The following is a 20,274-nucleotide window of genomic DNA, read 5'->3' on the forward strand; positions in this document are numbered from 1 at the left end:
CCATCCCCCTGACACTCCCTGCATCTCAGGGTCTGTATAGCTTATCAGTCCTACCTCCTGCCACTAGTCACTACATGCTCTCTGAGCCCTAATCATTCTAAATATGTGTTAACAACTGCCCCCGAAAACCCTGGCCCTTACTATAGGTCCTTGTCTTTGCAATTGCAAAGGTTCTTCTCTGTCCTTGGAATGCCTTTTTCCCCACGAGCTTCCTGTGAAAGTGTCCAACTGGCCTATCAACATGGGGGTGCATATTACCTCCTCTTTAAAGCCTTCCTTGATCCCAAGTCCCTCATTCCCCTGAACTTCCAGAGAGCACCCTATGGTTGCTTTTGTCGCAGCAATTAATAAATGACTTTCAAATTATTTGTTTTATCATCTCCCTTCTCCACCAGAACTTGAAACCAGAGAGAGAGCAGCGATCCTGCCTTATCAGGCATTCAATCTAGTGTGGGAAGGTGCTTCTAAATACACTGGCTCTACCTACCAAAGCGGTGACCCTGATCTTCTCTAACTCTGGATAAACTCAGGATGGCACTAGGTTAGCCACATAAGACAACCCTAGGGATATAATACTACAAATAATAAGGGCCCTGCCCTTGGGTGAGTGTTGAGGAAGACATGAAAAGACATTTCTCATAAGGAGGGAAAAACAAACCATTTTTCAATACGCTCACAGAGAAAACCTTTCTGCTGGCAGACATGTCGGTTTTGCACACTGAGCAATTCTGACACTAACTGCCTGGGGTCAGTGCAGACCCTGGCAGGTTAAGGGCTCAGACCCCTAACTTCAGATGCCAATGGAAAGTCCGGTTGTCATCTGTGCCTCTGACTGACCAGCTCTATGTCACAGGTTCCCACAACCTCCTCATCTAGTTTAATGATTTCCTAGAACAGCTGACAAAACTCAGGAAAACATCTACTTACATGTAGCCATTTATAACAAAGGATGCAACTCAAAGAGCACTGAAAAAAACAGATACATAAGGTGAGGTATGGAAAGGGATGTGGAACTTCCATGCCCTCTCCGGGCAACCACCCTCTCAGCACCTCCAGGTGTTCACCAACCTGGGAGCCCTCTGAACCCTGTCCATGTGGGTTTTTATGGCAGTTTCACTACATAGATATGATTGATTAGAACATTGACATTGGTAATAAATTCAGTCTCCAGTCCCTCTCCTCACCCCATCCTGGAGGTTGGGAGGTCGGGGATCTGGCAGTTCTAACCCACTAACCACATGGTTGATCCCCTTGGCAACTAGCCCCCCCCACCCCCCCGTTTAGGGGCTTTCCAAAAGTCATGCCATTGATATCAACTCAGGCAATGTTGATAGAGGCTTGTTATGAATCACAAAAATTGCTATTTTCATCTTTATTGCTCTTATCACTTAGGAAATTATAAAGGTTTTAGGAGCTCTGTGTCCATAACTGAGGACTAAAATAAAAATGTAGATTTCTTGTTATATCATAATATCATACAACCCTGGAGTTGGGCACCCTATGGATTAAGTAGGTAGTACATGCAAAGTGTTTAACATAATGCCTGCTAAAATGAATTCAACAAATATTAGTTTTAGGGATGATGATGATGATTATATCTTTATATCCTCAGCACTGGACTCGGACTATAGTAGGTGCTTATTAATATTTTTTAGATAAATAAATGAAACAATATGTACGTCTTTTGTTCTTGCTTCTAAATTACACCGAACTCTAACATCTAAGTACAAAAGGACACAAAATCAGATGATATCCCTGTGCACCTCATTTTCCCACAAAAATACCTCCTGATGTTTATCCCCCAAGGCTTACCCCATCAAGCAGGCTCGATGCCTCACTGAGACAGTCTGTTTCTGAGCACAGTGAAGCCCTGGGGCAGCCACTTTGCTGGGAGGTTCTCAGTGGTGCCAACTGTGCTGGCAGGACTGGGTCAGTAACAAACACAGCTAAACAACACGGTCATTCATCGGATCTGGATGTCCATGAGCCTCTGGGAGTTGAGCTCTGGCTCCACCATTCTGAACAATTTAATTTCCTCATGTGAATTCCATGGGGACTCCCTGGGACAAGGGCTGGAGAGAAGTGAGCAGTCATTTATAACTAGTGCTCAGCTTAGGAGAGGCTAGCTGGGAGACCAGCTCTCAGCCTGTGCTAGTAACTCAGGGGAAACCTCAACGTCAGTTATTTTGAACTATCTGGTTCCAAAACATCAGTACCTTGACATGATGGGATTGTTCTGTTTCTGTAGGCTGTTGTCATCAGGTTGTACAATAAAATCCTAATTGCAGAATTATATAAACACTTATTGTGCAGCTATGGTGTGGAAGCACTGTGGAGAAAGATAGATTATGAAATAGGCTCAATATTCAAGCTGTCCACAGTCATATAGGATTTTTTAAATGTAAATAAGTATCTCTACTAATAGAGAAATAAGGACTATATGAGAAAATAGGAAAAAAATGAGAGAGGTTCAGTGGAAGAAACAAACTCAAAGGAAAGAGAAAAATATTTCCTAATGGAAGAAAGCCAACATGAAACAACACTAGGATGATTTCTGCATCTCTCATCATTTTGAGAAGCAAGTCAACTTGTCCTAGTTTGCACTGATTGCTCTGCAGGACTGTGAGTCCGTCTCTATTTAACAAGTTAGCCTTCTGAAACAGCTTTGGAATCAGATGCCTCTAAGTTGGAATTTGGGTTCTGAGACTGATCATCTGTGTGACTCTTGGCAGGACACTCAACTCTCTGAGCTTCAGAATCTTCATTTGTGAAGAGACCAGTAAGAATGCCTTCATCTGATAAAACTGTTGTTAAAATTACAGGAGAAAACCCATGTCTGTTGAATGAACATGTGTTTGAACACATTGTTTACAAGGGAAAAGAAAAAGGAACTACTGTCTACTACCTCTGACTTCTCCCTACTCTCCCTGCTAAAAGAATTTAAGTTTGAGGAGACAGAGACCATGCCTGCCTTGCTCTCAACAGCATCCCCAGCACACACGATGATTCTTGGCACATGCTATAGACTTGATTAAATTTCATTTACTGATAAAATAAATATTCTTTCTCAATTATGTCTCACGGTATCAGGCACTTTGTTAAGTCTGTGTATGCAGTGGTTACATCATTCAATCATCCAGGCCACCTAGGACAAAAGAAGTCTTGTTATCTCCATTTTACAGATAAGAAAACAGATTCGAAGAAGTTAAATGTTTTCCAAAACAGAGCTAGTGACTGGCACAGTTGAAATTGGAACAGGATTTTTTGAATTCAAATACTCTGCTTGCATCCTTCAGGTCAATTAGTTTGCATATTACAGCTGAGCATAGCAGGGCAGAAAGTGGGTCTAAGCTAATGCCCACGAAGCAGGCTCTTGGGAAAGCACCAACGGCTGCACCATTCCCTTAGGTGGACAGTGATTGAACTGGGCATGTTTTAGCATAGTCCTGGGAGTTAGCCCTTCAAGGCTGGCTTCCACACTGCCTGCCCTGGTTATGCGACTGTAACACAGCCAGTCTTTGCTCATGCTTTATTGCTTTATTCTCGCTTGAATGACAGCTCCTCCACTCTATCATTTTTACCTTCCACTTGCTCCTGCCTCTGTTACATCCAACCTAGTGTCTGTTCAACTGGTCTCTCCCAGCCACTTCAGGGAATTGTTCTATAAAACCAGCTCCAGAAACCAAGATTTTACCATGAGTCTGTGCATCTAACAGTGCCAAGGCCAGACCTAACTTTAGAAGAAATGTTTGGAATAGTCAGGCATTAGATGGGAGTACAAGATAAATAAGTCAAAGGCCTCCCCTGGAGTTCACTGTCTGGAGAAGAAGGGTGTGAAATTGTTCAGTTCAAAGACGGACATTAGTATGGGCTACATGGTCAGCACATAAGGCAGAGGAGTCCATTCCACATCATGCCCAAGCTTCAGCTGAAAGATGCAAAAGAGATTCCCAGACTGTAGAGGGAGAATGGAAAGGAAGTGCCACTTCAGCAGAGTGGGGATGAGTATAGTCTGTGCAGGAGTGACACCTTGCTGGTTTCCAAAGATGTGGGGAACAACAAGGTCCATAGGATATCTGTATGGGATGAGGAAGGGTAGGGAAGAGGGAAATAGGGAAGAGTGTGTTGAAGTACTTGGCCACAGGGGCCATCAAGAGCCTGCTCAGAAGATGCCTGTAATCTTTGTCAGACTCTGTAATTTAGGGAAATGAGCATCCTACCAGGGTTGACTTTGAGTCATGAGTGCATGCCCTACGTAGTCACAGAGGATCCCACACCATGCTTAGAAGACCCCTCCCTTCGATTAATTGCTCTGCTGTTACCATCTTGATATTAATACTAATTTTTAACAATGGGCTCCACCTCCTCATTCTGCAGCTGGCCCTGCAAGTTTTGTAGTCAAGACCAGGTCCTACCTAGTAATAGTAGCTTACACTTCCTAGTGTTTATATATAGCATGCCAGTCACTGTTTAAATGTTTTTCATATATTAACTCATTTAATCCTCAAATTACTCCATTAGGTAGATATATTGTTCTTGCATTGTTTGATGAAAGGATTTATGCTCAGATTAGTTAACAAACCTGACCAATGCCAGTAGCACAGGTAGGATTAAACCCAGTTTTCTGGCTTCAGAGCCAGCGTTCGTATCCACTCACACTGGGTCTCTTCATTTTATATTTTCATCATGGAGTAGTACTCTGAGATACCCACATTTTTAGAAAAAAAAGTTGTTAAACTATTTTAGCATCCATCTACCCACCCATGCACCCATCCATGCATCTACCCAAGCATTCATTTAGTAACTCCATAAACCGATTTTCCTATAAAACCTGTGCCAACATAGTACCTAGACTTAGGTGCCTTAGTGACTTTTGCTTTAATGAATGGAACAGACTATATTTCAGGAACAATGAATGTAAAATTTGAAAAAAAAAAACAAAAAACAAAAAACCTCACTGTCCCAAATAAGAAACAGAGATGGACTTAAATCAACGCTCAAAGCACAAAAGTTAACATTTCTTGAGTCTTGCTATGGGTCACATTTCTAACCACATTTCTTCTTAAGTTTGTTCTTTCATTCTAACAAAAATGTGAAGGAGGCACCATTTTATTTTTTATCCCAATTTTCCACGTGAAGAAATGGAAGTACAGAGAGGCTGAGCAATCTGTCCTGGGTAACACAGCCAACTAGGAGAGGAGCGAGGCTTTGAGCGACGTATTACCACACAACCCACAGGCTGTCACGCCTCCAAGCTGGGGTCTTAGCCGAGCTGCTGTGGGAGAGAAAGACAATGAATTCAACCATCAGAGGCGTGGGAAATGCCTTTTCAGAAACGATGGCAACTGAGGTGAGTCTGAATCCATGAGGAGGCTGCGCAGATGAAGATGGGGTTTGTGCGTGTGTTTATGCATGCCTGTGTAACAGGGAGAGGAAGAGAGACAGGAGAAGCAATAATATAATATTGTGCTGAAATCATAAATAGATGCACCAGCTCCTTCTTTGGGGGTACCTCACCCTCTGCACCCCTGGAAGCCATGATCAGGACCCCAAAAATACTTGCAAAGAAAACTTCCAGCTCAGGGCACACTGCTCATTCCTGCAGTGACCCTACGCAAGCCTCAACTGGATTACACTGGGTGTCAATCCAGCCTCAGTTTTAACTTAGAATGAGATGCCTCTTAAAGCAGCATATTGATCTTCAGTCTAGATATACACTATACATTACATTTGCATCCCAGGAGTTTTGACACATCCATTAATCACTGAATTTTGAATAAAAATATCTAGGGGGACACTGAACGAAGCCATACAAACAAGAAAGGGCAGACCTGCAATTTTAGTAAATGCTCCTTTCTTCCAGTTTGGTTCAAGAAAGTCAATAAAGTATAAAGTGAAAGGATGAACACCTAATATTTTGACTGCTCATCTGAGTAAGTAGGGAGGACACAGATTTCTCTGGATTTCTTTTTCTTTTTTTTTTTTTTTTAGCCTAAGCAGGATTCTAATTCTATGAGTTTTTTCAAGTAGATGTGCCTGCAACCCTTCATGCGTGTTCTAGAATCAAAAAATGTTGGAACCAGACCTGATATGAGGGATCCTCAAATAAATCCCTTCCTCTAAGTTAAACAGGAGCTCTAGTCCTTTCTCAAGTTCACACAGCTGGGTGGCTAAAAGCAAGCAATCTGGAGTAAATAGGGTTTTTTGAGGTTTTATTTGGGTTTCTTTATTGGCTGAGAGGGAAATAGTTTGTTTTACTTTGATGATTTATAGCTGAATTTTGAATACCCTGCACAAGGGACATCTACAGTGCGGCCAGGAAGGAATAAGTTTTGAGATCAAACGAATTTGGGGGTCAGGTTCTGGCTGACTGTGTGACTGTGAACAAGTATTTTACCCTCTTGGCTTTTATTTTTTAGGGCTAATGATGGCCCCGCATGAAGATGACATAAGAGCTTCACCAGGGAACGTACTTTCTACAGTCCACAGCTCATTGTAGGGGCTTAGAAAGAGCTTCCCAAGGAAAAATGGTCAGACTACATAAAATATAAGTTTACTTTTACAAAGTATACTTAGGTAGTATTTTGTTAATAATTTCAGAATTATATATTTACTTTTATACAGTTAAATGTACTTAAAGTATGCTGAAATTTTACTGTGATTATCTTGCAATCAATTATTATAGAAAAGTTGTGAATATTCAAGTTGGTCTTATTGTAGTATCAGCTCTTTACACCAAAGGGCTTTTTATTGTATGCTTTTGTTTTATTTCACATTTAATTAAAGCTAATAATTTGTTTAAAAAAGAAAAGAAAGAGCTTCCTTTTCCTCTCACGCACACCACTTCCTAATTCAATGTTAATCCATCACTGAAAGATGGTTTTATTATCATTCTTTGTCTCCAACATCTGCATGCTTTTGAAAAGAAGGTGGGGAAAGGAAGAAAAAAAAAAGAAACCTGGAAGAATCTCATTCTGTTATTCAGAAGCAATTATATTAATATTCATTTTATTCTCCCAAAAGGCCAACACAAGCCAATCTGTTAAAATACCAAGCTTGATGAATTCTACTTGGGGCACAAGATTCCAAGGATAATCTTATCTTTATACATTTCCTTTAAACAAACTAAAAAGGCAATTTATTCTTCAGTGCATTTTATATTCTGGATTAAAATCAACGAAGTTTCACCAAAGGCACCAATTCAGTTGCCTTCTCTTCCCCTGCAATAACACCTCAGCTAAGATGATGTGTGCCCCAGAAATTAATTTTCCAGATAACTAATATCAAGTTCTTTAAACACCAAATACTTTAATATTTAATTTTAGTAATTTCTGATGTAACCTATTTTAGAAATTATACTCTTATTTCAGCAGAGTTTACAGACTGTAATTTTGATTTTCTTTTGTGACTCATTGTCACGCTTCTGAATATAAGCTATTGCTCAGTGTTGTCATGGGTTGATGACCTCAAAGACCCCTAAGGCATCACCTCGAGGTTCCTCAGTTTTCAGAGTGGAATGACAATCCCGCCATCCTCTTGGTTGATATTAAATACATACACAGATCAGCCTTTAGTCAGAATAAACATTGATTAATCTACTATGTGCCAAGTATTACAATAGAAGCTGTTTAATTTTATTTTTATGTAAATTTTATTAAAAATTCCTCATAGGTTGTGTATTATCATTGTTTTAGAGATAAAGGAACTAAGGTCAATACAGTTAAAGCAACATAAGTGAAGTCTTACAGTCTCCTGGGGCGAAATTGAGGTTACAATGAGGTTATTGGGAAAAGTACTGCTGAAATTCCATACCATGAAACCCATGTGGGTAAGGAGGGGAGTTATAAAAAAGAGGGCTAAAAAATTGAGGGAAATAGGAGAGATCACTGGGCCAGAGGAATCCAGGCAATCAAAGAACAGCAATAGCAGGAAAACTCAAAAAGCAAGCTAAGAGATGAGGCTATGTTCGACAGATCATCTGGAATGAAGAACAAGTATGATATGTGAGTGAGTGTGCGGCTAAGGGAAGTAGAGGAGAACCTATCTGAGTAGAAGGTGGGATTCAGGATGGTCTAGGGGTCATCTACTTAAACTTGGAAAGCCTCCTAGGTAATTGCAGAAGTGGGTGGTAAAGAAAACCAAGCTTCAGGTACCAAAATTATCAGTGAGTGGAGAGTAATGTGTGAACAGCTAATGCAACCCCACCAGGCTGGAAGGTACTGGTGTAGATGGCATCCCATTGCACTTTTGCTGGTCAGCAGATGCTTTTAAGAGACGAGCAGGAGGAGTGGCTAAGTCGGGATGAAAATCCACAGCAAGGCTCCTCGGGTTCCAAGCATGGCAAAGTTTCGGGAGACATTTTTATAGTATTTTATGACTCATTCCCTCAGGGCACAGGCATTTTCAAAGGATCAGAGGGTGGTAGGGCTGAATGTTATGAGTCCCAAAGAATAAGCCTTGGGGAATGTGTGTGTCTTAAAGGAAGACATGGAGGGCTGTAATTGAAATACCCATTAATGTAGTGGATGCTACTGCTGACCCACTTGGTCCCCTCTACTGAGCTGGTGCTCCATCACCCAGATGATTTTTTGGCTGCTAGTAGCCTGCAGTTGCTTTGTTCTTCTGAGAATTGCCCACAGCTGACAGGAGCTGCTTTTCCCAGAAATACTTGGGAGGATATGCTGCCAGAGCTGAGTCTACAGCAGTAACAATAGCCTGGGCCCTGGCCACAAGGAGGAAGACTGTGTGGGCTGTGTGTGTCCCAGGGCATCCTGTGCCATCAGCTGAGACTAGATATCCATGGCTGGCCTCTCCCTTGTCTAATCCTGCTTCCCTCTTTCTCTGAAATTTCAACTGAAGGTACCTGCTCAGCCAATCACTTGCACAAGAATCTCCATTTCAGTTTCTGCATCTTAGGAACCTGACCTAAGGTGCAGGACCTCTCCACGAAGACCTAGTAACTGCCTGGGGTCCCTGGGCTAACAAATGTCAGAACTAGGGTGACCAACTCATCCATGTTGTCCAGGACCAAGAAGGTTCCTGGGATGCAAGACTTTCAGTTTTCAAACTGGAACAGTCCCCCTCAAAATGTTACAAGTTGATTAGTCTAATCAGAACTTGGATTCAAACCAAAGTCTGCCTCACTCTAAAGGTTGTGATTTTCATTTGCATGACCCTGTCTCACTAATACTCAGAAGACCTGCCGTTTAGTTTTCACCAGAGAATACGTTCACTTTGTGATGTTCATGCAGGGATGTCTGTAGGCTCCAAAGCAGCCCCATCCCACTTGTAGAAAAGGCATTCTTAGCTGGTCACGGAGGACTTCAGGAGATCCATACTTTCCCCCCAACTCCCATAGGATTACTTTTTTTTTTTCTGAGAAGAGTGGCTATAAATTTTATCAGATGCTCAAAGTGATCCTGGACCTAATTAAGGTTAAGAACAATTGTCTAAGAAAACATTGCTTTTATCTCTGGATTAAGCAGAACAGTGGGGTGCTGTACTTACATCTGATGCTTAATGTCTCAAGCAGAGCTGTTTCCCAGTAAATGGCCCAGCACCCACCCGTGCACTCACAGCAGCATGGTGGGTGGGAGTTGTCCACTGCATTCCTCAGGCTACTTTCATCCTAGCCCTAAGTGTGTGTGCAGTGGGGGGCGGGGGTGGGGTGGGCAGGGGTGGTACTTCTTTTCTGTTTCAACTGAAATTTAAAACACCCTTGTCACTTGTCAGCCAGGCACAGTGGCTCATGCCTGTAATCCCAGCACTTTGGAAGGCCAAGGTGGGCAGATTACCTGAAGTGAGGAGTTCAAGACCAACCTGGCCAACATGGCGAAACCCCTTATCTACCAAAAATACAAAAAATTAGCCAGGCAAGGTGGTGGGCACCTGGAATCCCAGCTACTGGGGAGGCCGAGGCAGGAGAATCGCTTGAACCCGGGAGGCAGAGGTTGCAGTGAGCTGAGATGAAGAAAAGACCTGTCAGTGTCATCTGAGGAGATGGACAGGGGAGGTCATCCTAGGGGGGCAGGTGCCCAGCAGCAAGCAACCAGGCTGCAAGGTGCCCCTGAACTGGAAGGCTACCTTCTGACCTGTAAATGGTGCTTAAATAGGGAACTGTAAATGGTGCTTAAATAGGGCTGCAGTTATTAGTTTTTAAATGTAAAAAGTATTATTTTTATTATTGATGATTTCTGCATGTATTCTTCTATTTTTTGACAAATATTTATTGCATGCTCAATGGGTGTCAGGAACTATTCTAAGGGTTTTGTGCAGCTATGAGTACAGCAAAGTCCTTGCACCATGGGAGGTCACATCTTGCAGAGGAGATAACAGAAAACAAATAAACCGATGCATCTCTACTATTTCAGATAATGATATAATAATGAATTCTTTTGAGAAAAAAAGAAAGCAAGCTCTGTGGCTAGAGACTACACAGGGTTATTTAACTAGGGTTGTCCAGAGAGATCACTACAAAGAGGGAACTTAGATGAGGAAAGGGAGTGAGCCACAGGAACATCAAGGGATGATCTGTCCCAACAAACAGGGTAGACACAAAAGGAAAAATCCTTAAGGCAAGAGGAAGCCAGATAGTGTGTGCTGTTGTTTGTTTTTGTGTGTGTGTTGTTGTTTGATTTTGTTTGTTTGTTTGTTGTTTGTGAGACAGAGTCTCACTATGTCACCAGGCTGGAGTGCAGTGCCGCAGTCTCAGCTCACTGCAAACTTTGCCTCCCAGGTTCAAGCGATTCTCCTGCCTCAGCTTCCCAAGTAGCTGGGACTACAGGCACACACCACCACCCAGCTAATTTTTGTATTTTTCGTAGAGATGGGGTTTCACCATGTTGGCCAGGATGGTCTCGAGCTCCTGACCTCGTGATCCGTCCGCCTCGACCTCCCAAAGTGCTGGGATTACAGGCATAAGCCATCGCACCCGGTGTTTGATTTTTTGAACGAGCAGTAGTGTAGACCTTGTCGGTCTAAAAGAACACCTTTGCTTCCTCTACCCCTATACTTCTCCTAGCCGATCACTGCTACTCCCAGGCTCTCAATTAGCATCTATGTACTGAGGATTCCCTAAGTCTGTGTATTCAGCCAAACTCTTTTCTGAGTTTGATTGATACTGCCTAAAATGTATATGGATGTCATTGGAGACCTGAAACTCCACACATTCGAAACAGAACTCACCATTTCCTCCTGAAAACCTGTTTTTCCCCTGTGTCCCCAGGCCAGTGAACAGCAGCAAAGCCAATCCATCAGACTAGGTCAGAAAATGGAGCACCAGCGTGGAGCAGAGGTATTCTTTACTCTTGGACCCTGTATGTCAAGATTCTACTGACTGAATAAATCTCAAGTTGGTCCTCCTGTCTCCGTCCCTACTACCCTAACCTAGGTTTAGGCCATCCTTACGTCTAGGTACCCTAAATTTCCTGCAATAGACTCCCACCTAGTTTCCATGCCTCCTGTCTAACTTACTTCTCTCCAATGCATTCTTTATGTTGCAGCCAGAATGGACAAGTCCAAAATGCATGCTTGTGTCCCTCATCTCCCAGTTTAAGATCTTCCCACCCTTCCCATTAGCTTCCAGATAAAGAATAAATCCACTCACAAAGTGTGCAAGGGCCCACACACCCAGCCTCTACTCACCTCTCCAGCCTTTCAGCTTCCCACCCCTGTCTCAAGTTCTTCACCCACACTCTCTCTGAGCCCACACATCCCACTGCCTGCAATACTCTCTCAACCCCCGCTCTCCACACTGGCTTTCTTCTATGTGAAACAGCTCCCCCGACTCCTTGTCCCACGTTTATCTGTGTAACTCCTATTTTCCATTCATGTCTCATATTTGATACCTCTTCCTCCAGGAAGCCCCCCATGGCATTCCCAGGTGTGTTTAGGTGTCCTTCTCTGTTATCAGGTCTTATCTCTATCACAGAGATGTACATTATAACTGTACATCTGTCACTGTACATTATAACTGCTTCTCTACTTGTTTGTCTTCTTTAAAAGTTATAAACTTCTTAAGGACATAAACATTATCTTCTTTATCTTGGCCCCCTTCAAGCTGCTATAACAGAGTATGGGGCATAACAGGCACTTAGGAAATAAAATCTGTGTTGACTGCCTTCACTTCACAATTGGGAAAAGAACTCCAGGGAGGTTAAGTTCCTGCTTAAAGAACACAGTTAATTCATATCAGAGTTAACCCTAGAGTACCTGTATTCAATTTTTGATACGATTTTATTTCAGATACCAGACTCCTCATAAAAGATAAAACCCAGTTCTTAATCTCAAAAATACAGAGTCTAGGAGGGACTCAAGATCTAGACAAGAAAGCTACAGACAGGTCAAGCCATAGGGTTGCACTGAGTGTTGGAGAGGAACACAGGGACCTGCAGGGCCCATCAGGTAAGTGAGCCCAGCCCTGGAGACATGGAAGAGGGTGTGCCTGGTTGGGAGAGCAGAGTGAGCCATGCTCAGACAGACAGACAGGTGGATAAGGGCCTCATCTGCCATCCCAGCAAGAGAACTTCCACCACGGGAACTTCCTACCGAAAGAGCTGCGCCAGGAAGACACTCTCACAAAGGGAGCCTACACCGCTCTACCTCTAGATTATCCATATGCAAAGAGTTCATCCCACCACTACCTCCCTCCAGCTACCTGGGATGACACTCACCTCTTCAATCTCCCTGCCCGTCTTCCCTCCAATAACTAAAGACTAAAGACTGTAAGTTACAGTTATTCTAAGTAACTGAAGACTTAGAGAATATGACGTCACTTCAACGTCTGCTAAATATAATGAAATTAGAGACAAAACTCTAGAAGAGAAAGAAAAATAAGCCAGGCATGGTGGATCATGCCTGTAATCCCACCAATTTGGGGGGCCGCAGCAGGTGGATCACTTGAGGTCAAGAGTTCAAGACCAGCCTGACCAACGTGGTAAAACTCTGTCTCTACTAAAAATACAAAATTAGCTGGGCGTGGTGGCACATGCCTGTAATCCCAGCTACTTGGGAGGCTGAGGCAGGAGAATCGCTTCAACCCGGGAGGTGGAGGTTGCAGTGAGCTGAGATTGTGCCACTGTACTCCCAGCCTGGGTAACAAGAGCAAAACTCTGTCTAAAAAAAAAAAAGAAAAAAAGAAAGGAAAGAAAAGAAAAATATTTCCTATACCACAAAGCCCAACAACAAAAGCTATATCATCAATTAAATATAGGGCAAGACTTTAAAGAATGGGGTGGAAAGAATATGTCTAAAGTGACAGAGAAAGTGAACAGCAGAACTCAACCAGGCCCACACCCTCCAGTGTCTAGCTGGAGACTCCTCTAACAATAAATCTATAGTTTTCTGTGTCCCAAGAAATGTTTCAAAAGAAATTTGATCTTGGTAGTCTTGCTATCCAACTGTCTAGTTATACCTGGAATATTGGAGCTATGTAGGAAATCATCATTTAATTCTAACCCACAATTTGGAACATGTCATTGTTTCTCCCTCAATCGTTTCCTCATTTTCTAATTCCTAGTCAATGCTGGGACCAGCATCTACTCTGGCACCAAGGCAATCCTATGTTCATTCATTCATTCATTCAGCAAACATTTACTGAGTGCATATTATATGAGAGGATTTGTTCTACCGGTGGGAGTTCAACAGTGAACTATGTAATATATTGATGAGTACTATAAAGAAAGAAACATCAAAATAAGGACTGTCATTGTAGAAGCAGGTGGTAAGGGTGGGTTAATGATATGCTAAGGTGACATTTGAGTTGCAGCCAGAATAAAGTAGGGACACCGGTGGTTACCAGGGAGAAGAATGTCCCAGGAGGAAGGAGTAGCACGTGCTGCTGAAGATCAGCCAGGAGGCCAGGGTGGGTAGAGGTGAGTGGCTGTGGAGGAGACCAGGTCACGAGGTGGTGAGCAGGGTTGGAACAGGGGCTGAAGGTCATGTAGGTTGCAGGTCATGGGAAATGCTTCAGATTTTACTCTGAGTTAGAAAACCACTAAAGGGCTTTGAGCAAAGAGTTTAATCTGATTTCAGTTTTATAAAGATCTCTCTGGCTGCCTTGTGCAGAGTAGACACTGGGAAGCAGAATAGAGGCAGGATGTCAATTCACAGCCTGGTTTATTAATCCTTGCCTTCTTCTCTCATGGTGGGAGGATGGATAGAAAGCCTGAGTATCAACCATGACCCCTCCTTCCTCTTGACCTATCAATGGTCAAAGGTCCCTAGAATGTCTCACTGATATTTTTGTGAGATAGGATGCAATCTGTTCATTTCTCTGATACCCTCCTTCTGTTCCTCTCTACTATTCCTTCTCACACTACTTCTTCTCTGTCCTCTTTCTCCCACCTCTCATTACCTGAAGTCAAGCACCTCTGCAGAGCCTCCTAAGAGGCCATAAAATCTTTGTTGGATCTCACTAACCTGGCCTGTATCACAGCTGGGGAGAGCATCCTGCCCAGGTCTAGACTTTTCTGTGACTTCCTATGGCCTTCCATTAGAGGAAAAGACTGGCTTGCAAAACTCTCAAATATGTAACCCTACTGTCTCTCAAGCCTCAATGGACACCACCTCACCCCTTGGCCTCTTGTTCCAGCCCTGCCGTTCCTTTCTCTTCCTTGCTACTTCTTGTCTCCAAGTCTCTGCATGTTGCTCTCCCTTTCTGATTGCCCTTCCCTCAGGTCTGCATGTGGAGATTCCTTCAGACTCAGCTTAGACAGTCTCTTCTCTGAGAAGGCATCCTTGACGGCCACCACCTAGGAAATACGCCGTAGGCTCCTTCTCTTTGCTCCTGCAGACCCCCTGCATTGCCTGGTTTGTTCTTGCCCATTTCCATGACTGATCCCCCAACTACATATTAAGCTCTTGAAAGGCAAGGACCTTGTGTTGTCCACAGTTGATTCTCAGTCTGGCATGATGAGTGACACAGGGCAGGCTACTTATGCAAATGTCCTGTACCAGGCACATCACAGCACCACTCCATCCACACCAGAGGTGGAGGGAGGGCCACAGATCCCAGGCTTACAGTGCCACTTTCCTAAGATTTCCCTCACGAGTCACTCCTGAGATGGGTGTGCAGCCACCTAGTAATGATTCATGTTTGAGCAGAAACATTTGACATGTTTGAGCACCCATTGTCTGGGTAGCTCAGCAGATATTAGCGATATCCATGAACCTCTGCCAGATCTCTCAGGTAAGATCATACTTTACACACACAATTTCTTGCATTTGAAATTAAGGAGATCTTCCAGACTGGACTGAGCAGCAGAACCTCCTGCCTAGAGTAGGATAAGAATTGGACTGGGACAAGGAGTATTGAACAACTCCCTAAGTCCCTGGGTCATCTTAGGCACTTTAACTTTCTTTCTTTTCCTTTTTCTTTCTTTCCTTTTTTTTGAGTTGGAGTCTCACTCTGTTGCCCAGGTTGTAGGGCAGTAGTGCAATCTTGGCTCACTGCAACCTCTGCCTCCTGGGTTCAAGCAATTCTCCTGCCTCAGCCTCCTAAGTAGCTGGGATTACAGATGTGTGCCACCACGCTTGGCTAATTTTTGTATTTTTTAGTAGAGATGGGGTTTCATCATATTGGACAGGCTGGTCTTGAACTCCTGACCTTGTGATCCATCTGCCTCAGCCTTCCAAAGTGCTGGGATTACAAGCATGAGCCACCACACCCAGTCTTAACTTTTCTAAGGAAAATGCAAAAAGAAGAAAAATTTGGTGGTAGGGCTATGGGTATATAATGCATTGAAATGTAGAGTTTTGGATAAGCTGTGAGTCCCAACAATAACAACAACCACAAAATGGTCTGAGGGCTACAGATGTAAACTTGGTAAGAGGAAACACGGATTAGTATATACGAGCACTGAAATAAAGCTAGAGAAGGCCATTGACATCACCCAGGTTTTCTACAGATGGAAACACTGAGTCAAGAAAGGTAAGGTGACCAGATCAATAGTCCTGCAAATAGTTAGTGTCAGATCTGGAGTGAGGACTCGGTCCCTGAATCTAAATCTTTAGGTCATTCTGCTCCCTCTTGGTGTCTCTCATGTCTAACCAAAAGAGGTTCTGGGTGGTTGGGACCATGGCCATCTTCTTAGTTCTTCCTCTCTTGTAGAAATGTAGGTGAAATAGAGGGAGGAGACTCATTTGGGGCATTTCAAAAAATTCTGGAACCCTCTATTATTGACAATTACATCAATCATTTGCAAATTACAGATGTTACGTATTGAGTTCCTGGCATGGCATTTTTCTTTCTGTGCATTTCCCTACCTATCTTGAAAGGTGGCTATCATTGCAATGCTACGCAGGTAAGGCAGATGGCTGGGGGAGCAAAATGATTTACTGCAGGTCACACAGAGCTAATGAGTGAAGGAGCTAGCATTTGAAGCCCATGTGATGCTGTGCAATTAGACAAGAATTTTGCTCATTTTCTAGGACAAAAATTAAGGAAAAGAATGAATTTACTTAGGGTATTAATATTTTACAGTTTATGAACTACTTTTATGGCACAGTATTAATTTGCTCCAAGCACTCGACATCCCTGTGAGATGGGTATTCACATCCACACTTTACGAATGAGGAAACTGAGGCACAAGACAATCAAGTGCCCTAGTTCCAGGTACCCTGAGAACTGAGATTAAATCTAGGCTATCTTAATCCAAGGCTTGTGCTTTTTTACTATACTGGAGCTGAAATCCCAATGCTTGTGCTTTTTTACTATACTGGAGCTGAAATCAAGGAAAGAAACTGAAGCAAGAGAAAGATATTTCAAGTTTAAAATATTCCATCAGATGTTTTCAGCAAATGTTACATGAAGGCCATTCAACACCAGATTTCAGTTATCCTAAAGTGCCCACTTGAAAAAAAAAATGAGCATTTTAAAGCAAAATATGTGCTTCTGTTCTCCTTCACTTTGCCTCAGTGGTTGACCCTAAATAATACACAACAAGCCATGGAGCATCCTTCAGGCTTGCCACACAGACCGAGATGGCGAAAGCAGCCAGGAACGGCCTTTCTGCAGCCCACGTCTGCACAGGTGGTCATGTTGGAAGTAAGGCTCGTTCACTCATTCAACAACCATTCATCATGGCCATGGCTGCACCAGGTGCTGCAGCCACAACCAAAGTCAGATAGGGAGAAGCACCAGTCATCGGGAAGCATCAAATCAACAGAAAGGACAGGTATGTGTGCAAGCAATGACACAGCACAGTCCATCACAAAGCAGGTCCAGAGTGTTGTGGGAGCACATGAGAGAATCTGGGAAGGCTTCCTATAGGAAGGGGCATTTGAATCGGGTTGTTAAGGGAAGAAAGAAGTGGGAAATGGTTATTCTAGGCAGGGAGACCACCATGAGCAAAGTCAGGGGCATAAAAGAGCAGAGAACAGTATAAGATAGTCCTGGTTCCTTCCAGAAATTATAATTCCTTCAGCAATAAAATCAAGCTGTAAGCATTCAGTCTATTTCAGTCAAATTGAGCAAACATTTGGTAAACACCTGACATTACAGAGCAGAGTTGGATGAAAGTAATCCTGCCCACAAGAAACCCACAACCCAAGGTGAACAGTTAAATGCGTCCCTACTCTGTGTAAATCTCTGTTTACACTGTAAAAAAAAATAATAATCCACCCCTGTGGTGAGCAGACCTCACTGTTTCAAACTAGATGAGTGTTGTATTTGATGGCAAAGCACTTGACCTTCAGCACTTGTAGGCAAGGAGGATGGCATGCAGCATTTTCCCCTGAGAAGCCCTCTTTATGTTGCCCTGAGTGAATCTTGGACCAGACTACAGTGTTTCCACTGTGAGTCACTGACTAATATTTCCACTCTCTTTTCATAGCTGATGGATGTTTAATGATTTGCCAATCTGAGGAAGAGAGTTTCTTTAGAAAACAATAATCCCTTTTACTTGCACAAGACATTAGGTTTTTAAAAGCCCTTCCCAAACATCCTCTCCACATCCCACTGGATTGTGATTGAGCCTGATAAACTGCAAGACTTGTTGGTAGCCCCATTCTCCAGATGAGAGAAAGAAGCCTCAGTGAGGTGGAACAACTCAAGGTCACACAGCAGGTGCATGAGGAAATCTGAGTTCAAATCCATGTTTTCTGACCCTCAAATCTGGTCCACTTTCCTCTACACCTAACCATCTGCCTAAGCTCTGATAATATCATCCATATTATGACATAAATCTCCAGATGAGACATTGGCCAAATCACATCCCCTTGGGTAACATAATGACACCATAAATTAAAAGCCCAATTAAAGAACATAGCCATTTAACTGGGACTTAGACTGTCCCCCGAGGCCACGATATAAAGGAAGAGCCTTTTCAAAGTCAATGGCTGCCTATCCTGGTTATTACTCAGAGACCTACTTACCCACATGCACGAACTTTCAGACCCTAATTATTCACATGCTATCTTCCTTCTTCCGGGGCCCTGGTCCCAGCTGATCTGAGTTGGGAATCACTACCCAAGCTCTGGCCCTCTCTCCAGCCTGCAGATGTAGTTAACAGTCCATCACACTGTGTGGACAGCCCAGGTGCCTCTCGGCTTTGACACATCACTTAACATCAAGAGCATCATAACCTGATGGAAAACAATGCCCCCTGGTTCAAATGGACAACTGAAGCGGGTGTCTCCAGCTGTCTGAAAGTGAGGTAGTTTGCCAGTGGCCAAGCAGCAAGGAATGTCACTATGCGCGATGTGGTTCTTGTTTTGCTGGCAAAGTGGGGTGGGGAGCTAGAAATGAGGCAGGGAGAAGGGGAGAGCACCGTCTTGTCTCCTAGCTCAAAATTTCTATTCCCTTCCTATCCCTAATAGTCAACGACAATAACATGATACTCCTGTGTCCCAAAATAATAAGTTACTACTTGCCTCGTCTAAACATCCCTTCCAGTGATTGGGTTTGAAGGTGGCTCTACAGATCAAGAGCTGGTCCCTTTCCATGTCATAGCTGAGCTGCAGTGTCCCCGCACACCCCTGTCCCCAGCCAAGCCACAGGAAGAATGGGTCTGTGCATTCGCCTGGATCACAGAGAATCGCTGCCACTGTCCCCTCCATCCCAGTGCGGTCTTCTCCTGAGCCTGGCCCCCGGGTTCCCTGGCTCCAAGGACCCCAATGGCCAAGGTCTGCACGCGCCCCCTCAGCCTCCATCTGGAACTCCTGGGGGGACCCCCTCATTAACCCAGCCTCTCCGCTTCTCTCACAGCCCTGGCCCTTCTTATCCCCTCAAGACCTGCCCAGCTGTGCAGCAAACCTGGAGGGCAGAGAGACTGGGGAAAATCGAGGGAGATAAACCACATTTTGCGGCGGAATCGCTGTTCCGTGACAGAAAGCCATCCAACTGGCAACCACGCTTGCAGAAGCGTCACTGCCACCGACGAGAGAGTTTTGCAGCTGCCGACCCCAGAGCGCTCTCACCTACCTGTCTCCACTGCAGGGCTCCCCTCTCTCTCCCCCGGGGGCCGCGCTCCTGGGTCCCTCTCTCTCCTCTTTCGCCGTCTCTGGCCGCCAACACTTGCGGCGGCGGGCGGACTGGGAAGTCCGCGGCACCTGCGAGCTGGTGTCGGGTCCCCGCGGCGAGGCTGCCTGGAGGAGGAGCGAGCGGATGCTGCCCTCGCCCGCCGCCGCCGGTGCTGATGCGGTTGCTATGGTTATGGAACTCCGCAGCTGCCCCCTCTCGGTGCAACAGCTGCCCGGCCGCGGCCTCCGGGCAGCCCCAGCGAGCGGGCGCCAGGACGCTAGGCTGTCAGCGCGGTCGGGGGAACGCAGCCGCCAGCGCCGCAAGAGAGCAAGGACCGAGCAGCTGCGCCCGCGCCGCTGGGCTGGCGCCTCCGGGCTGCGCTCACCTCCGGCGCCCTGGCTCCTCTACTTCCTCCGCCTGGACGCGGCCAGACCTCCGCGCCGCGCCGCGCGCCCTAGCGGCCGGGAGAGCCCGCCCTGCTGCTCCCGCTGGCTCCGCTCCGCAGCCGCTGCGCACCGCGGGGGTAGACGCTGCGCGACTGGCTGGCAGCGCGGCTCACGCGCTCCCACCTCGGTCCCTCTTCGCCGCGAGGCCCTGATGGGAGCCCGGGGCGGGCTGCCCAGCGGCCAAACCCCTCCCGCCTGGCCGCCCGGCTGCCCAGGGCGCAGGCTGCGGCCCCGCGTGCGGCCCTCCCAGCCCGACCGGCGCGAGCATGCTCAGTCCCCGCGGCGGGGCTGCCCTCCCGAGCCAAGACCCCAGGCCTCGGGCAGGAAAAGAGTCCCTGCAGACGCCCGGGGGCGGGGCGCGGCCGAGAA

General features: G+C 45.0%; 1 protein-coding gene across 1 annotated transcript in view; it reads right to left on the reverse strand.

The window, feature by feature from the left end:
• Positions 1–19,638, reverse strand: part of FAM135B (family with sequence similarity 135 member B) — a 353,644-nt gene extending 334,006 nt beyond the window's left edge. Inside the window, exon 1 of the mRNA XM_001090012.4 lies at positions 19,421–19,638. The gene's annotated coding sequence lies outside the window, so the exon portion shown is untranslated. The remainder of the gene's footprint in view (positions 1–19,420) is intronic.
• Between the last annotated feature and the right edge of the window lie 636 nt (positions 19,639–20,274).

Source organism: Macaca mulatta, chromosome 8 (genome assembly GCF_049350105.2).
Source record: "Macaca mulatta isolate MMU2019108-1 chromosome 8, T2T-MMU8v2.0, whole genome shotgun sequence".
In the NCBI taxonomy this organism is placed as follows: domain Eukaryota; kingdom Metazoa; phylum Chordata; class Mammalia; order Primates; family Cercopithecidae; genus Macaca; species Macaca mulatta.